This window comes from Lathamus discolor, chromosome 10 (assembly GCF_037157495.1).
Source record: "Lathamus discolor isolate bLatDis1 chromosome 10, bLatDis1.hap1, whole genome shotgun sequence".
Lineage (NCBI taxonomy): Eukaryota > Metazoa > Chordata > Aves > Psittaciformes > Psittacidae > Lathamus > Lathamus discolor.
In genome coordinates, this window is record NC_088893.1 from 2,663,221 (window position 1) to 2,687,092 (window position 23,872).

General features: G+C 38.9%; 1 protein-coding gene across 8 annotated transcripts in view; it reads left to right on the forward strand.

Annotated features, from left to right (window-relative positions):
* The window catches only part of TENM2 (teneurin transmembrane protein 2), a 685,555-nt gene that overhangs the window by 50,046 nt on the left and 611,637 nt on the right, over window positions 1–23,872 (forward strand). For 6 of the 8 annotated variants that reach the window (XM_065690193.1, XM_065690201.1, XM_065690202.1 and 3 more), the window contains exon 2: window positions 14,072–14,183. The exons of 1 other annotated variant lie outside the window; for it this stretch is intronic. The gene's annotated coding sequence lies outside the window, so the exon portion shown is untranslated. Of the gene's footprint in view, window positions 1–6,298; window positions 6,344–14,071; window positions 14,184–23,872 lie in introns of those variants that run through there. One more of the 8 variants, XM_065690195.1, reaches the window with a different exon arrangement.

The window sequence follows — 23,872 nt, forward strand, 5'->3', positions numbered from 1 at the left end:
GAAGTGCAAGAATGTTTTGAACGTGTTAATAAGAATCCTTCAGACAAGGGGTGTTTGCATTGTGATTGGTGCTTTGTTGGCATTGTCTTCATCAAACTGTGTCTGTGGCCAAACACCAGTGTTCCAGGGAAGAATTTGGGAACTGAAGGAGAAAAGGCTCCCCATATGTAGTTTAAGGTATGACTTTACTGAGACAAATATTTTTGTTGTGATCTTGCATCATCTAAAATTGAACATAACAGCCACCCTTGAAAACATTTTTCCCCAAAGTGGGTGCTTCTGGTATCTTTTGAGTTGTGATTTGATTTATTCTTTTCATTAAAAAGAAACTGAAATTGGAGAGTGCTGCCACCTATTAATTGATTTTTGTGAATGATGATGTAAATGACTTAACACCAAATAGTAATCTATTTCCCCTTTCACTCCAGTGATGATACAGTTATCTTGTGTTACAATGCTAACACATGATTATATCTGCCATTAATGCATTTAACAGTAGATGACAAATTTTATTAAGATAAGAAGGGCCTCATGCTTTTCTATGTGTCCCGGTGTAAATCCGGAGTTACTGCCTTGAATTGAAAAGATTTATTCTTGTGTAAAACTTACTGGTGTAAATTGCAAAAGTCAAGCCTGACATGTGGTGATGTACCAAATTATATTACAGGATATTTAAATTCTGTCTCCCACTGTGAACAGCAGGATACCGTTTTTATCCTTCCTGTTGAATGCAGAATCACTTTTCCATTTATAAATTGAGCTTGAACAGCGCTCTCAATATTGGCTGTTCCTCTGTTACTCCACATACAGAATATATTAAGACACCTGTTCATCCTTGTAAGGGAAACAACAAACAAACCACAATACTTTCCTGTAAACAAATTGTTCTGTGATTAGTGGAACTAATGAAGCTTTACTGCGTGCAGCTTTGTGTCCTTCGTCCCTGAGCCCCTTAGCAACCCTCCCACCAGAAGAATTACAAGTTTCTCTCTGCTCATATTCTCTATGATCTTCCCCTCGTCCTTTTTGCCCTACAGCAATGCCAGTTCCTGTTTTCCTTCATCCTTTAAAGCTCCTACAGTACCTTCCGCAGGATTCTCCTGTCCCCTCTAAATCTCAGTAACACTTGGGCCTGGCCATGGGTGGCTGCAGTGCTAAGTGGCAGCTGGCCAGCCACCCAACACCTATTAGCCTCAGATTCTTTTCTCAGAGGTGATGCTAATTCGAGTCTCTTGTTTTACTACCTGACAGATTTCCTCAGAACTTAGGGGTATTGGATACCTTCAATACAACTGCCTGCTGTTAAATTTCATAGAAGTGGACCAACATGAGAAGAGTCTTCATTTCCTCCTCCTCATTCCAGTGATAGGACTTTGTTAGACTAATTTTGCTTTGTTTTTGCTAAATTGCTTCTCTCTTTGTTTTGAAAATCAAGTGCAATACTTACCACCCTTTTAGTAATATTATTAACTGGATAGAAAGCAAGCACAAACCTGGAAAGGAGTGCTTAGCCCCTCATTATTTCTAAGGGCATGTATGCAACTTCCACTAATAAACTTCTAGATCTTGCACTTGAGGACTGTAGAAAATGATTGCCTTCAAGCATATCAAAAAGAAAAGAGGAAGATGAATACTCAAAATCTTGAGCTTCAAAAAATAAAAAATAGCAGATTGCACAATTAGAGCATATATTGATACTGAAGTGTGAATAATAATGGAATGTATAAGGCTGGAAGGAACTTCTGGAGTCCTGCCAGTTCCTCCTACTTACAGAGTCCCTTTGGAGTTCTAGTCTGGCTCCCTGCTCAAGTGGGGTCAACCAGAGCAGGTTGCTCAGGACTGTGCCCAGTTGGGCTTTAAGCATCTCCACAGATGAAGACACCACAACCTCTCCGAGCGACCTGTTCCTGTGTCTGATCACCTGCACTGGGAAGCAGTGTTGAACCGGAATGTCCTGTGTGTCTGTTTGTCCTGTTCTCTTGGTTACACCCTCCCTTCAGGAGAGTGTGCACATGGATGAGATCTCCCGAGCCCTGTCTTCACAGGCTGAGCGGTTTCAGCTCTCTCAGCCTCTCGTCACACGCTGTAATGCACAGAAGTGTGTGTGATGTACAAGTGTCTCCTGAACATAATTTGACCAGCGTTGTATTCGGAGGCAAATGTCACAGAATTAAGATTCTCACTTGAGAAAGAACAGTTCTGAATAATAGCCTACATGTGCACATTTGCTTTGCTGGTAAAAAACAGAAAAAGGTGTAAAAATCTGAGAGCTGAGCAGCAGTATGTGAGAACAAAAGCTGGATGACAGTCTGTCCTCAAGATGGCTTCTTGGGATTCTTCTAAGTAGCCTGATAATGTAGAAAATATTGTAAGAACTTAACTCCAGCAGACATTCAGACAGAATTTGTCAGCCATAGCTACCTAAGGAGCTGTGCTGGTACCTTTTGTTTCTCTGTGTTAGGAGTGGTTAGCCATCATGTTTAAAGTTTTGTACTTTGTATATCATATTTGCTCACATCAGCAACATTTGTTTTGGATTCCTGAACACCAAGGTGCAACTCCTAGTATTCTTTTATAATCCAAGTACTTTTCAAACTATCTTTTAAAATTCTCTGCTCTGAAATTTAGATACTAATGATGTTTTCCAGAGGTTTACTACCTAAAATGTGACCTGCCCATGTATGTACAGATATTTAAGGTATATAAATACCATTTTCATTGTAGAGGGAAAACTATTTGAACTTCTTGCCTATTACTGTTTTAAGTTAGCAAAGCCACAGCAATCAGCGTCTTTCTAAGCTTCACTTTATTCAGTGGCTATATATAGATTCACTGTCTTAGCTTTTAATACTTGAAAATCCTATCTAAGTCTGTTTATGCTCACTTAGGTGCTATCCAGTATTTGGTATCTGAATGCCAGTACTCTCAATTGAGGCCTTTAAGCTCGTTTGTTGCATTGAGTCTTTCTGTGTTTTGTAAAAATGAAAGTATGTGCAGTATTGGTTTATTCAATATGTATTTAATGAAAATATCTGCAAATGTTAAAACTGTCCCTTTTGCAGAGTGCAGAGCATTGGCAATAGAATTAATGGGGAGCAGAAGAATTGCACTGTGCTTAGCAAGATGGCTCTTTGCTTAGGCTCAAAGAGCCCAACTTCCTGGTGATAAAAAGTTGTTTTCTGTGTTACTTTCCCAAAGGTGTATTTAAAAAATAAAAACACTTTTTTTTTTAATGTATTTACTGAGATTAAAAAAAAAAAAAAGAAAAAAATAAATATTTAGGCTGTTCTGGTGTATATAAATATACTCAGCAGAAATGTTTTGCAAACCAATAAACTACTGTTAGTGAATCCTATGCCGGCAAAGAATGTACATGTGGCTTTTTAGGGACTAATGAACAAATGAAATAATTTCTCTTAATGAGGGATCATTGATAAGCCAGAAGCATTTACAGATATATATGTTTTACTGCTGTGTTGTATCCAGGTCCTGGCTCAAGCTCTAAGCTAAGGAGTCGACAGGTATTTTAAGAGGCAAGGAATAGGAATAATAAAAGTTACATTAAAAAGGCAAATCTCTCTTCAAACTAAAATCTGTAAACAGAAGTTAGCTTTGGTCTTAGGATAAATACAGCCCTTACCTGAAAGTCAACTGGCAGCTTGTTTCTTCTTTCTCTGAATATTTGGTACTGCTTACTTTGAAATAATTTTGGAAGCAGCATTCAATATGTATGCCAGATTTTTTGATCATTGTTTTGTTGTTTGGGCTTTCTTAATGAACTGTGAAGGCTCTTGCCTTTTCTACTTTCATGCCTTAGAGATGATTGAGGTTGAAAAAATGTAATAAAATATTTTATGATTTGGAGATACCGTATTTTTATTTACATAGTTGTGTGCATCATTCTTTAAAGGTAATTAGATAAGGAAAAAAAGAAAAAAGACCTAATAAAAAGATGTGTGAATTTTTCTAAACTCTTTAATGAGGCCTAATATAAATCTGAATTTCAAATCACTTTAGGGTTGTCATATGCCCTAATTTCAAACGACAGTTCTGGCTTGCCACTCAGTTGGCCTTTTATTTTGTGTCACAAATTAAACAAACAACCATGTGGTTTTATGTCACTGTTTTATTAGAGCAGTCCTATACCGAAGGATGCTAAAATTTCATTGCAGTAGCTTTGTTAGAACTTGCATTTGGGGAAAGGGGGAAATAAAGGCAATTTCAGGCCATGTTTAGATATATAAAATATGGTTAAATACAGAGGAGTTAAAAAATCCTTCTAGTTTTCCACACTTCATGGAATCATAGAATAGTTTGGGTTGGAAAGGACCTTAAGATCATCCAGTTGCAACCCCCTGCCATGGGCAGGGAAGAATACAATTCAGTGCAAAGAGCAGTTTATGCTCATCAGCAGCTATGTATCGGCATCAAGGTGCTATGTTGCTCTCCAGCAGCCATTGCTGTTAATACATGACTAGTACCGTATACAGTACAGAATACATTGAGAGGTGAAAATGGTGTCTGCAACACTTTGTAAAACAGAATGTCTGCTCTCTGTAATTAAAGGAAAAGGATCTACTAAAATCAGGAAGGGACAAAATTTATTGTGATCTGTGTTGGTTTTTCTGAATCTGATGTTTGCTGAAGGAGATTAGCATCTCATGACACCTTTTTTCTTTACTTTGTTCTGTATTTTGATGCTGTGTCTCCAAGTCATACCAACTTGTGGGCCTAAATAAATAAGGTAATACACTGAACTAACATTCTGGGGTTGGATTATTAGTTCAGGGATAGGTGAAAATGTAACTTCTTGTCTTCATTTGCCAGTTCAAAAGGCATTATCACAATTAGCTGGTATATATCAAGCTAAATAATTATTTTCTGTCTCTGTATAGAGGTAAAGAGATGCTAGAAAGGACACTAAGTAGAATATAGGCCATACTGGTTCAGATCAATGGCAAAAGTGGATGCCTGGGGACAGTAAAAGAGGCACTTGTAATTGAAATGCCACTTACTCTTTCCCAGTCTTCCAGCCCTTGTGGTCCTGAGACTTCCTGAGCTGGATGTGGTCTTGGCTGCTGGGAAACCTCAGTGGGGTTCTCTTCCATGGATCTTTCATGCCTTTGCTTAAACCCTTGTAAACCTGTGGCCTCCTCAGCATTCTCCAGCAAATATGCATTTTCTGTGTAAAGAACCACCTTTTGTAAAGAGGGGGGAAGAAAGAATGGATAAATAAATGTTTTGAACCTGACTACTGCTGGTTCTATTTGATGTCCCCTGGTTCTTGTATGGAAGGAGTCAGGAAGGTCAGGATAGCATAACTCACAGCTTTCTCTGTGGTGTGCTTTCCACTGAGTGGTATAATTCTGACAAAGGGAAATATGTTAAGTGTGCTGCACACTGTTAGTTGTATTGCTGGTTTCAATGCTGTTGATGTGGTGGGATGACAAGGTGCTGTCCTGTGGCTTTGGCAAAGGGAAGCCTTCCTCCTGTCCACCCAGGTACAGAAAGGGAAGATGATCACTGTTGCATTGCTCACTGTCTTCTGATCTGATGAAAGCACACTGGGAGTCTGACAATTTAATGTGAAGAGCTGTGAATCATGCTGCTATTCTTGTTGGGGTCTAGACAGTTTGTAGGAATGTGTACCTCTCCAAGATTAGGTAAACGACAGAGGCATTCTTATCCAGGCTTTCAAATGCAGGTGCCTTTAGCAACTCGGTTTAGCTGCTCTTCACATATAGAGAGGTGTGTGTATGCGTATCCCTCTGAAAAAAATGGCGTATATATTTATACACACACTCTGAATGAGAGAGAGTGAGACCCTCCTGGAGTTACTTTATTCATCCCTTTTAAAGAGACAATATACTGGTTATCTTTGTATGCATGTAAATAACTTTTATCCGTAGATAGTGTTTGGAATTGCAAATACTATTGATTTTTCATAAAATACTCTTGGAATAGTTTCTCATTTATTGGATTGTTAAGTTTTGCTTATATCCAGACCAAATTGCACTTGTATTTCTAGTGGTGCCTGGTGACAGTGCTGTGAATGGTTGCAGAGTTTCCTTCCTCCCACCAAAAAAATGTTTCTTGATGCTTGAAGCTTCTTCAGGTGCCTCTACATTAGCAACAGGTGCAGTGTAAAGATAGAAGGACTGGGGCTTTAATTGTGGGGTGCATTGTGATTCAAGGCTGCAGATCCATTTTAGGTGTTGACCAGCCATAACTGTGTGCCAGCTGCTGCTTTTAACAGCACTAAATGGCTGAAAAAGACGGGTCTTCCCTCTACCCTGCTGATGCTTCCTTCACTTCCTGTAGCCCCAGTTCCTTTCATCCTTAGGTGAGCTGTGTTTTGCCTAATAGGATTATCCATCTCTGCTGTTTCCTCTCCCCTCCCCTGATGTTTGCACCATGACCACCTTTGAAGATTTGCAGTACTTCTGGAAGTTTGTGATATTCTGGCATTTTCATCATAAGTTTTATTCTTTTCTCCATTATTATTTCTTTTTTAATCCTTTGTAATTGGAAACAGTGTAAAACGATTGCCACTATAGTCTTATATTTATTTTCATGCTTGAAAGTGAAGCTCCTGATTCATTTGCTCTGGTTATTATCTACTTGGCCGTTTATATCATTTTAATGAATCCCTTGGACTTGGTCAAGTCAAAACTGCTGGTTGTGATGCTTGAGCGTGCATGTATATGCACTAAGACTTTGCACCTTTTAGTAATTACTCAGGTTTATGCTGTAGTCTGTACTCTACAGTGACACTGATTAATGTTTTGCTTACTTGAGCTACTTAAAAAGAAAAACTAACCCAAACCTAAATATCAAGAAATGGAGGTTTTCTTGTTGGTCAGACAGACTGAGGCTTCACAGCTCACTGGCTGTGGTGGGCACAGGCATGAACTTGTTTCTTGCTGTGTCCTGCATAACACCAGGGTGGTTTTCATGAATCTTACTCAGACCCTTTGTTTCTGCTTCCAGCTCCTTTTTTCTTCCTCTTGAGAAGCTAATGAATTCTTCACCATTGGCCTGCTCTTCACTCTCTAAATTATTGATATATGTTTTCTGTTTACCTGACACTTTTCAGTCCTTTGCTTTGTTGTATTTGCAAACAAGAAGTACTATTTGTAGATGTTGAATACACACTGTACCTGTTCTTGAAAAATTTAATAAACTTCCCTTTCAGATTTGACTTTTTAAATTCGTAGGAAAATATTTGGTTTTCTCCTCTAGACATTTTTGGGTCTCTTTCAGGTTCTTTCCCTGCAGTTTTAGGAACTCCTTATACCCTGGAAGAGGATAGAATCTTTGAAGTCTGCTGTCCAGGGATTTGTAGTCTACCTAAAGCACTGGTTTGTAGCTCTATATAGACCAGGGATAAAACACCCAGTAGTGGTGGTGAATGACTTTCTGTTTTTCACTGGGCATATTTTTGCTTTATCAGTGTCAGCTCTCCTGATTCTTGTGCTAGAAGAGGCTTCTTTCCACAGGGATGGCACTACAGCAATTGCTTGTTAAGCACCAACTTTTACGGTTACTTCATTTTAGCATTTTCAATTTATTTGTGCAATCATGGTCTCCTTCATGTTTTGGATGACCGTTCTGGTTCACTTCAGCTTCTGCATTCTTTCTCCCTGCTCTTCTCAATACATCTCTCAGTAGATATGTCACAAAGGCTGCTATATTTTTCATTGTTACTGTTTTTATTTGGATGAAGGGTGCTGTGTCTCTGAACATGTAAGCAAAAGTACTTCTGTGTGTTGTGGTTTGTATTCTGCTGTGATTCAGCTGCGATTTTCATTCACTGCCTCTTGCAAGCAGTGCAATTAGATTTTGCTGTGATCTTTTCTGTTACTGTCAAGGACTGCATTCCCGTTCTTGTTCACTTTGGTCAATGTGTCTCTTAAAAATGTAGACCGCTGACTTCAACTTGTACGACTATTCATTAGAGGAAAAAAAGGATTGCTTTTTTAAGCCAGAATTTTGAAACTCTATCAATTATGAAGCAGTCCAGAACTTACATACTTACATAATTTTTTCTTTGTAATTTCTTTTTCTGTTCTACAGCTGTAATATACTGAAAATATACTGAAAAACTTGTGTTTATAATCTCATGGCTGTTAAAAGCTTCATTATTATTACTAATATTATTATTATGCATTACCCAAAATTCAGTTAATTTTCATTTACTTATCAACCACTCTCATATCTTTTGCTGGATAATAGGAAGAAGAAATCATATTTTTTTTTCTTTCAAGTTTGGCCTCAAGCTCACAAACTTAGTTTTCATTATATGTATCATTTTCAGGATGAGGAAAAACAAAGATGTTAATTTTTGATCAATGTAACTTTCAGTGGTTGACCTGTATGTTAAGTATCAAATGTATACAAATTCTAGATATTCCATTATGTGTTGGAATATTTGGTCTTTTATAAAGCATTAGTTTATATAAGCTCCTGGAGTATGATAATGCTATATATTTAATATGAAGCTTGCATTGTACATTCAAACTGAGTTTACATAAAAGTACTAGATTTCTTCATTTTTTAAAAAATGGTGTGTATGAGCTTTACTTACAAGTAGACTTGCTGTAAGCACCCATTTGTCTTTATTGAAATATGGGCTATAGGAGAATGCAATTATTCAAGTAATGAAAAAAGCAAAGAAGGGAGGGTGAGGAGGAATGTAAAGGACTCCATAGGCAAAACTAAAACCTCTAACTTGAATTTGCCCTGGCCTTTGGGTGAAGTTGCATGGTGTTATCTTTTCCTCAGAACCCCAGTCTATGCAGTATTTTGATCGTATGTTGTCGAAGGACAAACCAGTCTTGTGAAGCCAAGTATGGTGGTATTTGCAGGCTCACTGGATTGTTGTTTGGTTTGGGGGGATTTTTGCTGCTGGGGTGAAGTTGATGAAACAGAGTTCGGGAGGCGATGATCTTAAGATCAAGTAAGTGGTCATGTGCTGTTTTACACTGGAGTTCTGCCATCAGTCATCAGCACCTGACCAGGACATTCTCGTGTGCCCATTCGTGCCCTGTGCATTCCGCCATCCCTGTGTGCTGTCATTGCATATTACATAAGGATAACTGAGACAGATTAAGGAATTGATGGGTATTAAAACTGTGGTAGGAGGAGACAAAAGAAACAGATATTTTGGTAAAGTGCCCACTCAGGTTCATTGATTAACGAAGTCGGCTCCTGTCCTGGCTCAGAGGAGAGGGGAATGTTGCAAAACTAGTAAGACAGTTAGTTGCTGAGGTAAGGAAGGATAGAATTGTCTCTGGTAGCAATGTTGCCTCTTTTAGCCTGCACACAGAGATGACAACTGCTGCTGATGTATTCACATGTCTGCAGTGTTGAGGAGAGAGGTGAACTGAAATCTCTATGTCCCGTAACCCTCTGTATGGTGACAGATACCTGTATTAAACAGACTGTGACATAGCCAGTAAATACTTGTTTCTTGTACTGGATACCTTATTGTATAAAGATGTTAATCATTCTCAGCTTACAGCTGAAGGCACCCAGAGCAGTCCTGCAGCTCACAAAGTGCTGTATAAGCTATGTGCCATGGAAATTGTGCACGTGCCGTTAGTGGGGCACTTCTTCAATCTTCCCGTGCCAGGACAGCCCCTCCCATGGCAGCAGTGTCCTCTCGGGTGCAGTGAACATCAAGCGGTGAGTGCTGCGTGGCCGCAGGCGCTGCGGTGCTGAGTCAGCAGAGCTGCCTGGCCCAGGGCCAGCAGATTCAAGAGTGAGCAGGAAAACGTGTTAGGGACACTCACGGGGTGAGTACCTTGTGCTGAATAACCCAGTGACTGAAAAAAAACAAAGAGAGTAATACTAGACTACAACATGAAGTGTATATGGACCAGGACCAAATAGAAACTGCCTGTGTTATGTAGATTTTGCAGTTCCCTAGCCTTTATATGCTTGCAGCTGTGAAATTCCATTTCTATCATTACTGTGTGTGTAATCCATAACTTTCATCTAAGCAACACAACTTGTTAATTAATCATTAACAAGGGCAAGACATGCAACAGCATGAGGTGTGCCAAAATCCTCTCTCAAAGTTTTTAACTGTCTGACTGCTTGTAGCTACAATCACAGTAGTACTGGCAGATTACTCTGTAAGAATATTTCTATAAGAACTTAATCATAGAATCATAGAAGAGTTAGGGTTAGAAAGGTACTTAAGATCATTTAGTTCCAACCGCCTTCACACTAAACCATGTCACCCAAGGCTCTGTCCAACCTGGCATTGAACACTGCCAGGGACAGAGCATTTACCACTTCTCTGGGAAACCTGTGCCAGTGCCTCACCACCTTCACAGGGAAGAGCTTCTGCCTTTGATCTAACCTGAACTTCCCCTGTTTCAGTTTGAACCCATCACCCCTTGTCCTATCACTACAGTCCCTAATGAAGAGCCCCTCTCCAGCATCCTTGTGGCCCCTTTCACATCCTGGAAGTTGTGCTGAGGTCTCCACCCAGCTTTTGTTCTCCAGGCTGAACAGCCCCAGCTTTCTCAGCCTGTCTTTATATGGGAGGTGCTCCAGCCCCTGATCATCCTTGTGGCCTCCTCTGGACTTGCTCCAACAGCTCCATGCCCTTCTTATGCTGAGGACACCAGAACTGCAAATCTTGCAGATCTGCAGATCCTGCAGCACATAGTAAATTTATGGATTTTTATATCAATTACTCCAGTAAATTACTCAGAGTAATTTACAACCATTCTTTACATTTAATTAACCTTCTTTGTACTCTATATTAGGTGCACTGTTACTGTGGTTGGTATTAGCTGAAATTTGAACGGCAGCATAGACTGTGGCTGACGTATGGTATGTGTACAAATAGGTGCCCACTGGAACGTTTAAATCTCCACGTGTGCCTCATTCTCACTAGTTTTGAGAGGATTATGGAACTGTCCATGCTCTGTGCAGTGAAATGTCCTGTGGTGGGGCCGTTGTGGAGCTGCATCTGGCACCGGCCAGCCCCAGCCTACCCTCAGCGAGGAGCCCTGCAGCCCCCCTGCTTGCACTGAGCATGGGCACCCTGTGCAATTAGCAGGGATGTAACCAGCAAATTATCCTTTTTTATACTTTTTTTTCAATATAAACTTAATTCCGATTTCCTTTCTTCATTGATTAATTGACTGTGTGATGACAATTCTGTTGTAAACTTGCAGTAGTGCTGTGAAGCAAATAGATGCTTTCCTAACTACTAGAGAGGTACTCCCCTGTTCCTCCTGCTACCTTAGAAAATAATCACCTCCTCGTTAAATGCTGATGAACTAGGAGGGAGATGGAGTCTCTCAGACTTCAGAAATGCTTAGTGTCGGTGACAAGCCAGGACATGGGGGGTGTCTTCTCTTTTGAGAACAGGGTACTCTGTTTCTCTGCTGGTTGTGTGGTACCTGCTGAAATAACTTTTAGAGAATCTTGTAATGTTTTTTAGTGTAAGAGAGACCTGAAGGGAACAACTCCATTCTGTCTACTGCTTCTTTTCTTGCTTGGTTTTGTTTATGTGTAAATGCTGCTAGATGGATACAAATATTCCTCACCTGTCCCCTTCCAGAAAGACACATCAAGGTAAAAAAATATTTGTTAGAATTCAGAGACATTTTAACTTGTCAGATTGCATTTTCAGCCTTTCTTGGTAACAAGTACCTTGCTGAAAACCCCTATAATGAAACATGAAACGTGGTTTTATTTTGGTTAATTAATTTACTACATGGATTTAGGATTTTTCCTTGGTTTTACTCAGTTAGAGCTCTACCGTTCCACCTTTCGCTGCACCTCTAACAACTATCTCTTCCCTGCAAATAACTCCATGAGAAGACCTGATACCAGCAGCACAGTGAGAGCCAAGCAAGAGCCTGGGTGCCTGCCAGAGCTCCGAGCAGCCATTGTGTCCTCGCAGGCTCAGTGCATGAGGGCTGATGGGCTCCTCCCGTGAGCACCCTGGCTGAGGCCTCAGCGTGACCGCTGGGTGCTCCGGTTGTTCTGTCTTTCAAACACTCCAATGTCGCTGGGAGGGGTCGTGTGTATGCTCCTGTTGGCTGGCAGCTCCCCATGGTCAGTTTAAAAGCCCTTATCAGATGGTCTTTCCTGAGGATTAGCGAGGATCCTACACATCCGGTTCCTGTTCTTCGCATGAGTCTCACTTGAGGTGGATTTTAGCTCTCGCAAATTACTTACTGCTCGTTTTCCTGTTAGATTATCCGTGTTTGTGTCTCAGTGTAACCTGATGATGCTTTTATGAATGTTTCTGTTCCAAATTCAGCAGTTCCTGAAATAGTGATATACAAACAGGAAAGGTATAAAAGAATTAGCAATTATAAGCAAATACTGTAAATGGCACAAAATTACCAAGGCGGGAGGTATGTAATAGGAGTGTAATTTGCATTGAGGCATAGGTTGATAGGATTGCACAAAGGAAAGTAAGCATAATAGTGAAAATAAGGGGATTATGAAAGTAAAGGCTGCATTCCAACCCCTAATTAGTGAGGTTATCTGTATTTCGGCTTTTGCATTTGCAAATTAAAAGCACTGGGTTTTTTTCCACATTGATTCATATTCTTAGAAGATCTTATGCCATGATTTTGGCCTTAAAGATTTTACATGATACTAATGTACAATGCGTATTGAATTCTTTGTCTTATTTAAATAATTGATGCTTTATGGAAACCCACTGGCCTGAAATACAATTATGCCTATTCATTTCCAGGGAGATAGACCTCAGCAGTTAAGTAGTGCTAGTACTTCAAGCTTCTTTTTTAACCAAAAATAAATACCATTAATTTAATTTCAGTGAAAGCAATAGATAAAGCCGTAGTGTTAAATACTCCCAATGTTAATAGAAAATTGCTTAAAAGTTGCATGTGTAACAGTGGAAAAGCATTAGCTTGTCTTTATAGATTTTTTGTATGTATTTATGAAATGTCTGGCTCCAGTGTTGATGGTTTTGTCTGTTCCTACCTCCAGCCTGTGGTGATTCTGTATGTGTGAGTGGGTGTGTATCAACTGTCCGAATTTCTTTGGCAGCACGACCAATCACTTCTTCATTGTTACTGTTCAATTTCATAACGCAAGGTGAAACCTATGTTTCTTCCGAGTCATCTTGCAAGTAGTCTGTGGCTCTACCTGGATGGTTTCATTGACCAGGTGAAAAATAAATCAGTCGCTAAGGCTGTGAATATTTAGGTAATTTTTATTTTTCCAAAAATACTTTTGAGGATAATGAAAATTCTGAGGGAACTGTGGGAACCAATGGGTAGTATAAAGTACTTGTATTGCATAGTGAGAAAGAAAAGAATAAATTGACAGAGGAAGCAACAAGTGGACTGTGAAGTGAAGACATCTAAGAGTACTTGAAACTTTCCACAATGAAGATACCTTGAGGAAAAATGTCTTGATCAAAACATTTTGAGGGATATTATGCAAGATTAGCATGGGTTAAAACTTAAACAGGGGAAGTTTAGATTGGATATAAGGAGGAAATTCTTTCCTGTTAGGGTGGTGAGACACTGGAATCGGTTGCCCAGGGAGGTTGTGAGTGCTCCATCCCTGGCGGTGTTCAAGGCCAGGTTGGATGAAGCCTTGGGTGGGATGGTTTAGTGTGAGGTCTCCCTGTCCATTACAGGGGGGTTGGAACTAGATGATCTTGAGGTCCTTTCCAACCCTAACTATTCTATGATTCTATGATTCTATGATTCTATGTCTTTTCTTTGGGAATTGGGTAGAGGAGACATGGTCCGTTCCTAGCTGCTAGTTTGAGCAGTGTAAAAATTGAATGACTAAGCAATCTCATTGCTTGGGTGCCTACATTCAGTGCAGGGAGGAGGGAAAATGAGAAGCAAAACAAAAAATGCATCTAGAGGATTATTTTTTTTTTTTTTTACATCCTTGAGAGTAGAGCGTGTCGTCCCTCTGGTAGTTAAAAACTGAGAGATCAATACCAAAATACTCTTAAAGTCTTTGCTTCTTAGCATCAGTATTTTGTGATTATTTCTTATTTTGTAGTTATTTTTCCTGAAAGTTGTACTTTTTTTCTTCCTGGCAGATCCCTCTTGCTTTTCATTGCCCCAGCGTGTTAAGAATTCTCTCCCACCTGTTGTGCTGAAGACACGAGCCATAATGAATGCAAAATAGAGCTTTGCCGACCGCCCCTTTTAGTGAGTAGTCACAACTTCAGTTTTGTGTGTTGTTTTGCTCCTAGGTGTGTTTATATCATTGACGGAAGTGCTTCCAACTATGCTTGAGAAATGCCTAGAAAGATCTCTGCAGGAAAGTGTTTTTGTTGAGGAAAGCAATTTGCCTCAGCACTTTCCTTTACAGAATCTGCTTCAGTCTTTTCCAGCCCAACTGAAACACTTCAGAATGCTTTGCTGAAAGAAATGAGCTTTTTTCATACCTGCCTGGATTTTCATTTGCTGGAGTTGCCCATCCTGACAAATTCAGGGTCAAATGCAGATGTTAGGAATTTAATGCTCCTGGCGTAAAAAAAAGAAATTCTTTCTTCACTCAAGTGTCCCTTTTATTCAGATATTTAACCCAGCAAAAACTATTTAGTCTATGTGAACGGCTGCATATCATGAGGTTGTAAATTTGCCAATCCTATAACTTACGCTGTACAAAGAAAAGATAAACAAAAGGAAGAACCTTTTGAATTATCTGGGGGTTTTTGTGGTGTCTCTAACTGCTGGACAGAGTGCTCATAAGACACCCTATAATTTAATTAATGTTGTACATAAACTCTGGGAACTCACGTAATTACATGCAGAGACACACTTGTCCCCATGTGTCTAAGTAGAAGAAATAGGCTATCTTGCTTAGGGTAGCTCAAGAGTGAAGGAAATAAAACCTTCAGGTGATCAATTCCAATTAAAATTTAAAATGTTTTATTTTCTTTCTAATTTTGAGCTTTTTATTCTCCTATGGATTTTCATTTTGCCAAATACATTTTTTTTTTTTTGTATACGTGAGAATTCTTACTCAAGCCAGACATTTCAGTGGCAATATTTCTGAAGAAAATACTTCTTGATTGTGCCCTTTGTAAAATAGATTGTTTAATTGGAGTTGGTTTAATGTAACATTTTCAATTGTACCACGGCTTTCAAAGCATCGCAGAACTGTGTTTCTTAGATATGCCAAGCGCCAAATTCCCAGCAAATTCTTTCATTCATGCTGAAAACATCAACACATTCTTCTGCATTGTTTGCCGTGGGTCAATTGGTTGTCACTGTTTATTTTCTACTAAACAATTATTTTCTGACTCCATGACTCTCTCTTTCTTCAGCTTTTAGAAAGAAATAGAGTTTTTAGACAATTAAGATTTGTGCTCCCTACTTACAGATTATTCTAAGTGCCTGAGTCTTTGTGTTTCAAACTTCAAAATGTATGTAGAGTAAGAAAATGAAAATGAGAAAACCAGAAATGTATCAGTGCAAGTAATTCTTTATATTGGGAAAGAAAGTCTGGTGGGATTGTGAAGTTATTTTTTAATTTCTTTTTATTATTTATAATGCTGAATTTCAGGATGGTTTTCTGCCATTTTTTTGTAATTAGAAAAGTGAAATAGGGCATTTCTGAAAATTGATTTTACTATTCTAAATGTATCTGTATACCCCATGTAAATTTGAATATGTTTGGTTTAAGGGATCTTCGTATCCAGTCTTCAAATAGTTAAAGAAGTACCTCTCATACCAAATTCCTGGAAAGCAAACATTAAATGATAAAAGATACTAGTCCATAAACTCTCACTTTTGCTCTGTATCTCAGCTGCAGTTTGTCAGGAAAAGGTTGCAGAAGTGGGTCCTCAGTGAAGATTTCAACACACCTGATAGCTCAATCTCAAAATCCCCTGCTGTAGTCTTGGTTTGTTCGGTTTTGCTGCCCATTGCTCAAGAGGGAACCTGAATAACGCTGAGCAATTTCCCAAGGTCAGGCAGCAGCTCAGGAGCAAAGCTGAATGTGAAATTGTATTCATAATTTCCTGCAGCAAATTGAGGTTGGGAATGTGTCCATTTAAACCTTTCAATGTAGTGTCTGCATATTGGTTTTTTTGCATTGTTCTGGAAAATACCAAGGCCAAGAAGGATTTTCACATACTGAGTTAAAACATTCCTTCCTACTGCTCCCCATTGCATGGCTGTGGGTGTTTGCTAGGGTTTCATTTGAGTTGGGACACATGCTACGACAAGAAAGCTTAATGCTGTGATGGTTGTGATGAGCAGATCCTTCCTTCACTAGCAGTAAAGTAGTTGCTTAAGAGGATTTCCAGCAGTTCCTCCAGCTTAGAGAGGGGTCCTCACACCCTCCAAGATGGGGGAAGAACATAAGTACCGCAAGATCACACACAGTGTAATGCTGATTTGGGGTTTTAATTGGGTTGCGTGGGGCGATGTTCTGTCCTTACATGACACAATGAATTTTCCTTAGATGTATGTTTGGGGTTGGGAATATGTCCTTGGTCTGTCCCTGGTGCTGTCGTAGGCTCTGCTGTTGACTTTGTCATGTTGAACCAGTGCCGTCTGTTCTTTAATTCTCTCATTTAATTTGTGTTCCTGTGGATTTGCTGGTGTGATGAGGTGGTGCTGGTAACTTCTCAGTTACTTCCCTATTGTGCTTTTTGCCCAGCCTCTGAGCACTGCCTGTTTCTGCCTTTCGACTGGTTCTTTATACAGCTGGTACAGACTCACCATCAGTACCCAGACAAATAGTGAGACTCATTTCCCTTCATTGTGTCCTTCCCCAGCATTTTCAGTGTTATTCAGAGGCCATTGCTGTGACATTAGTGTTTCAGCATATTTATTAGGTTTGCTTTTTGTTTGGAGGTTTTATTTGTTTTCTTTTCAAAGGCTGCTAGTGTCCCATCATAGTGGATCAAAGCCTTTATGAAGAAACTACCTTCAAGAAAAGTCAAGTTTAACTTCTTGAACCAAACCTTCCTGGACTTATTTTCAAGGAAGGATTCAGTTTCTTAACTTTACGTATCTTGACTGTAAATTCAGTTCTGTGGGAGTGGGAAGAAAAAAAGCCTCTGAATCACATCTTTGGTGCTGCTTTTAGGCCTGGGTCTGGTGGATGCAAACTGCTTTGTATTTTTAGGGCTGCCTCTCTTCATAAAAGAGCATATTCTGTATGGTTTGAAAACCCTCTGTAAACTTGCACTGGTATGAATAATCAGATCTACTTGAGAAATTTGCTGAAGTAGCCCTTTTCACTCTCGGGCTTGTGTGCCTCTACCATATTTGATTTGTTAGTTTCCAATGATTTGCAAAGGGAACAGAAGTATACAAATTAATCTGAAATGTTCATGGATCTTGTCAGTGTCAGCATTCATCACCAACACTGATGCTCTGGTTTTGAGCCTAACGATCAAAGACTTGTTTGCATGGTTTCTGCCAAATTCCAGGGCTACTTCTGCCAGTCACATACAACTTTCTATCATGTAATATATTTTGGCCACCTCCTGAGATGTACTTTCGATGATTTAGCAGTAGTTTCTAGTGTTCTTGTGCTTATTGCTTTTTGTAATTGTTTAATTTTCTGGCTCCTTTCCCCTTTACAGCATAGCTCTGTGCTCAGTCTCCCCCTCTCCCAAACAAAACCCAGAAACAAAACCAAACCACTAAAACCTAACTCTCCTGTAAAACCTCCAAACTCTGCTTCCATTGAATGGGTTCACTTCCATGAGATTGCATCCACACCTTTGTTGTATCTTTTGAAGATGCAGGATACCATTTTGCAGGGATTGTGGTCAATAGATGTGAGGCAAAAGTCTATATTCTCTAAATATGTAGTCTTGTAAAAAAATTATCTTAAGTATGCTGTTATCCTTCCCTAAAGCAAACTATTTCTTTTCCATTGATTTTTTTTGTATACTTACTTTTTTGAATAATTATGTTTTTTATTTCCTAAGCAGCAAACTCACAACCAGAAGTTGATAAATAAAATATTTGCACTCAGAAATGGAACCACAAAACCAATGTAACTTCTGCTATTGATTTTCTCCTGTGTTACTATTTTGGCAGCAAACGCAAAACACCACCATTTGTAAGCATAAAACTTCCTTAGTAAATTACTTTAAATTATAAACTAACCAATAAATCAGTATTGCTACAGTGTTGCTCTGGCATTCCTCTCACCCTTTGCCTGAAATCTGTATCCCAAATAAGAAACAATGCATCTGAAAATGGTTTTGATTATTTTTAAATTAATACAGTAAAATGGATGCTTCTTGGAATTATCAGCAATAGTTCAGAATTTTGAAAGAGCTGATTAAAATGGATTGTTGTAATATGAGTGATGGTTGCAAGAAGTAGAATTAAGATGTTACCCATGCTTTTGCAAATTATGCTGTATCACCAATTACTTGTTTTACTAAATCATATTTTCAGGAAGAAGAAAGGCTATTTAAATTTCTGGCTTTATTGTGGCGTTTTGTAGAATGTTGATGGGGTTCAGCTTATTTAGTTTTGGGAGTAACTTTAAATTTCTCAGGACATTCACCCACACGTTGGCCTCAGCACTGTAAAAATACTTGTCAGGAGAGAAATTTATTTACAGCATTTCTTAAGACCCAAGATTTGATCTGAAGAAATAAATGAAACACTGTCATTTCTCAAGTCCTCCATGAATAGATGAGAAATTGAATCTTATTTTGGGTAAATTCGGGCGTCTCTCAGAAGAGAATGAAAGAGTATGGAAGATGAGAATAATTCAAGCAGAACAGTAAGTCTAGGATGATTTTTTTTAAAAAAGGAATACTGTATCTTAAAATATTTTTAGTGAACTCCAGATAGGAGTATTTAGCCTGAGAGGCTGTAATGAGAAAAACTAACTACAAAAATACAAGATTATCACTAAATGTCAAGTAAGAATGTACTGGCAAAGATAACTAGATATTAAAATCCTGGATTTTTGACTAATTACTACATAGCATACAAAGGTGAGTGTTGATAAGTAGGTGCTGATAGTATTTGGTATTTCATAAGGATTCTCATGGAGTTTAGAGATTTTACCAACAATGATCTGCATTCTGTGCCATGAAGTTGTATAATTCATATGTTTTTTCATACACGTCAGTGGGATATGAGCTTTGGTATAAAAAAAAGGCTCTGTGGGGAAAAAAAACAAAGCAAACCACATTTGAGCTGTGACCTTTGATTTTTGTAAGGTCAGGTTTTAATATATGTTATAACTTTAGAAAGAAAACTTGTTTTTTTCTTCTTATCTTCTGTGGGAATATGGGGCTGTGGAGGATGAAAGGGTGAAGGGAAATGCTGTAGATACTCAGGCTGACCTAGAATGCCAGCTTGAAGGAAATATTAGAATAACGATCTGGCTACTTCTTAAGGGGAGGCTGAAATTGACAGATTTTGACTAGAAACTCTGAAATGTCTTCTGTGGCTGGCCTTGGAGAGCCCAAAGAACAGGAAGAGTTCTAGTTCATCACAGATGATGCTCTATAAAGTACGCATATGTAACCTGCTGCAAGCACTGAATAAGGGCATCTGACATGAAGGAAATGTAAAATCCTAGCTGGGGTGCTTCTGTCCTTTAGTTATGGCTTTATCCATTCTTTCCTGTACTGGAAATTCGGCACTGGCAATTCTAGACTTTTGTAGAACTGATTCTGAAGTCTTACTGGGAACCTGGTATGATTTCAAAAGTTCTATGTGCTTGAAGGTGATGTAGCCCTTCATGTTTGCTGATGAGTCCTGAACTGAAGTATGTCAGAGCTACCTTGTGAAAAGGTTTGCAGTCAGCATCCTTCTTGGAAGGAGCCCTCTGTAATTACTTTGTGACTGGAGTTTGAGGTAGTGCAGCTGTGTAGGTGTCTGATAAATGTTTTTGATGGAGTAGAGCACATGGGTGAGAAATGAGTGGCTAAAGCTGCGTTTCAGTTCCATTCATTCCTGTCCAGGCTAGTGCCTTTGCCCCCATGAACAGCTTGTTTTTGTGTATTTAAAGAAAAGAAAAAAAGTCTTTAAGAGAAGGGAATCCTTCTTACAGTTTTTTCCTTTACTTTTTGTTGTTCCATTTGTGTTTATAGAAGTAGCAGGTATAAACTGGTTCATTAGGCTTTGAGCGCCTGTTGTAAGAGTCCAGTTCTGAGTAAGCCTGAAATAAAACCACAAGTTAACTTTCTGTCACTAAGCTGTATCCCCTTGGATAGGATCTTCAAAAATCAGGTTTCATAGGAAAGAAATGGAAGTAGGTAAAGCTAAAGTCCTGTCACAGTGAGAAATCAAACTGTTCAGCACTCACAGGCATTTTGGTATTGGGAAGAACTACCACCATCAGTACTCCACCTGACAGCTACATATGTTTGTCACTGAAGCTGGGACATGAATCAGTTACAACAAACCTGAAAACAGGCTCAGATGTCATCCTGGAGGTGGCTGCTATTGACTGCAGGAAAGGAGATATTAGAACAAGATACCTTGCAATAATAAATCAATTTTGAGTAATAGGGAGTTCTCCAAAGGTGCTAATAATGCAGGAGAAAAACATGTTAGTAGGGCACTGGGGAGTGACAAGATTATGCTGCACTGTAGCCGTGTTGCAATTCCAGTAGGTATATGAGGCAAGATGATTCGTAGCACAAATCATTTTTGTTCTTCATTTCTATTCTTCTTTTAAATTTTAAGTTGTATGCAGGGAAGGTTGCGGTTTGCTATTGTTTTCAAGCTACTATTTCTTCTCGGTTTCACTGTGCCATATACAAGTTTGTCATTTCCATAAACATTTCTCATAATGTTAGTCCATTTACAGTGACCTGAAATGGAAAAACAGTATGACTACCATCATCTTCCATGGTCTCCTATAGAAAACCAGAATATACCTAACTTCCAACTTACGTGTTTCAGCAGAATAATTTTTGGTATAATAAACTCAATATAACTGGATTTTATTTTTATTTTTTTATTTTATATTTAGTTTTATTTAGTTTAATGTATTTTATTTTATTTTATTTACTTAAGTCCTGCTCACCTGTGTTACTGGCAGTTGGGTATAACCTTGCCTTTTTGAGCATGTGCCGCAAAGGCAGCTTTACTTCATGCAGGTCTTCACTGACCTAGCTTGGTTATGACCTAGCTATACACCCTGGCAATCTGGTCTGTGCTTGTACCACACAAGGTTAATTACAGTAATGTGGACATGGACAGTAAAACAATCTGCCCACTGGTAGAGAGGTTTTTAATTTTACAAGATTTCTTCTTTCTGGTTATTTTTAATTTTAGCTGTGTCATAACTGTAATGTGACAAATTTCATGGACAGTTCAAGTTTCCCTCACTTGAGCAAAAATCTAGCTTATTATGCAGATATCCCCTTTTGACAATGAGCATCTGCAGCTACTCAAGTCATAGTGTATGTGTCTAGGCTGGTGTATGTGTCTAGGCATCTTCATTTGTTATGCTATGTTGTCCCAGAATAAATATGCAGAATATATTGCAGTAGAACAATCACAATGCAAAACAAGAAACACACTGGTGTTTCATTACGTGATAGCTGGCTGTGCTGCTGATTATAAACCAAGTAGTTAAATCCAAGTGGAAGGAATTTTCCCTTTAAAAAAATATTCTAAATATTTGCTTTATCTCTTTTTTCGTCCAATCTCCTTAGCAACAGAAACATCTGTTTCTTTTCTCTTAGTCATTACATTCAAAGAAAGTAGCTGCTTCAAAAATAATGAAAGCAATTTCTATGAATTGGGTAGCTATTAATTGTTGCCAAGATGTTTTAGTATGATAATAAGACATGCAACAATTGGCTTTTTTCTTTAATTGAAATATAGCTATCTAGTTAACCTGTGCTGGTTAGGTGAGCTATAATCTATCAGCTCTTATAATGCATTCATTGTGTGATTTTTCTGTGTGATAGAGGCAAGAGTGAGCTTGACTATTTGTGGTTTATTTAGGAGATACTTAGTTTAAATGTGTGGATTGTTGTTGCACCTTATGTTTTATTAATCTGCAACTTCAAAGCAAGTCAGAGAAGAGGTTTGCCTTGAAGACAGAGAACTAAATATGCATGGCCTTACAAATACATATTTTTGTATGTCAATCTACAATATGGAACAGCATATTTTATTCAAAATATGGACTTTGTTTTATAGTGAGGCTCTTTCTCAAATTACTGTATTTTTTTCTGTAGATATTGATAACCAAATTTAAAGCTGTTATTAGTTTTCGAAAGGGCTTACTGATCTGTAATCTTGATCCGTATGGCCAAGAGTGCATTCCTAAATCATGAGAAATCGACACATGTAAGTGTGATTTAGAAACAAATGAGGGAGGACTGCTGGATCTGTACATGAACTGATCTCAGCCAAGAGAAACACACTTCCCTTTGTAGTGTTGAGAGGGAAGGACCTTTGCAACTACCATAGTCTTGAGTGACTGCCATTTAGAGCTAACCGTGTGTGGATGGATCTGCATATGTGCCTAAAAACTAGCGCAGGAAAATGGAAACTGCTTCTTGGTAGTGTTTGCCTAGTTAGGGCATCACATGGAGGTCAGTGACAGTGTTTAGGGTGGGGGGAGATGTTCAGATGGTGAAACTGAGAAGGTTTAAGCTTACCTGAAGCTAAACTAGCAACAATAACAAGGAGGGGTCTTACAGAAGTGTATGTTCATTGACAAAAAGAATTTCTAGGTGTTCATAGGTCCATGGGAAGAAAACTTTGATTCTATGGAAAGATGAATTATCCAATGCCAGTTTTGCCTTGCTCTTTGCAAGCAGCGTCTGATTCCAGACGTGTGTGTTAAATCTTAGTTTGAGGAGCAGTGCCGCCAGACAGATAAAAGGCTAATTTAATGCTTTTTGTACATGATGGCCAGCCTGACCTCAGTCCCTGGAAAGATCATGATTGTAGATTTGAAATTACTTGCAAACATGTCAAGCTTAAGAAGGCAATCAGTAAGTGTGGTTTGACTGAAGGGCTACAAGTACTTGACAATTTGATTTCCTTTTTAGAGTGAAATGAATAGCAACGTGAGGCATTTTACAAATTTCAATATGAAGTTCTAATTTGAGTGCTTCTGTACACTGAAGCCACACAATAAATTGTCTTGAAGGCTTTTAGAGAGTGTATATCTTGTGCTTTTTTCTATCTTTTTTTTTTTTCTTTGTTTTGTTTGTGGGGGGCACATTCTCTTATTGCGTGTAGTACACTCTGATTATAGTAGGTGTACAGCAGGAAAAAGAAAATAAAGCCTTTGACTTGAATTTTGCTCCAAGAACCAGCAGAACTTTGAGATAGAGAAGGAAAAAGATTACTGCAATGCTCCAACCTTTCATCTTGTTTGTACTCTCCCTTATGCTTTCTCGCACCAACCCTGAAAATAATAATTCTGCATGAGACTACTTCTGGCACATGTAGGTGGCAAAAATGGTTTTGAGAAGCTTTACCAAAGAACCATCTGCAGCATGTATGAGGGCCAAGAACACTGAGAACTTCCTCCATGAAGGAACTGATGAGCTGGGTGGAGCAGCAAGCAGTAAACTGTGACTGTAATCCTTTTAACTGGCTAGCACATCAGACAGACGGGAAGGCTGCCCAAATGCCATTTCCCTGGGAGTTTTAGACAGCAGGACGTACTTCCCCTCTAGGTTTTGCTAAAGTGATAGGGGAGCCATCTGCATTCAAGTTAGATGTGCAGAGTAGTCCAAAACATAAACATAAAACCTTTCCTGATTACTCAGTAAGTGCATACATTGTATGCTGAAGGCGGAGCTGGTTGACAGCTCCTTGGGGATGAAGCTGCTGTAGGCAGGTGAAGAAAGATGGATTGTGGAAGGCTGGGAGGGGAGAGGCCAAGTTTTAGTGAAGATAAGCAGCATTCTCTATTC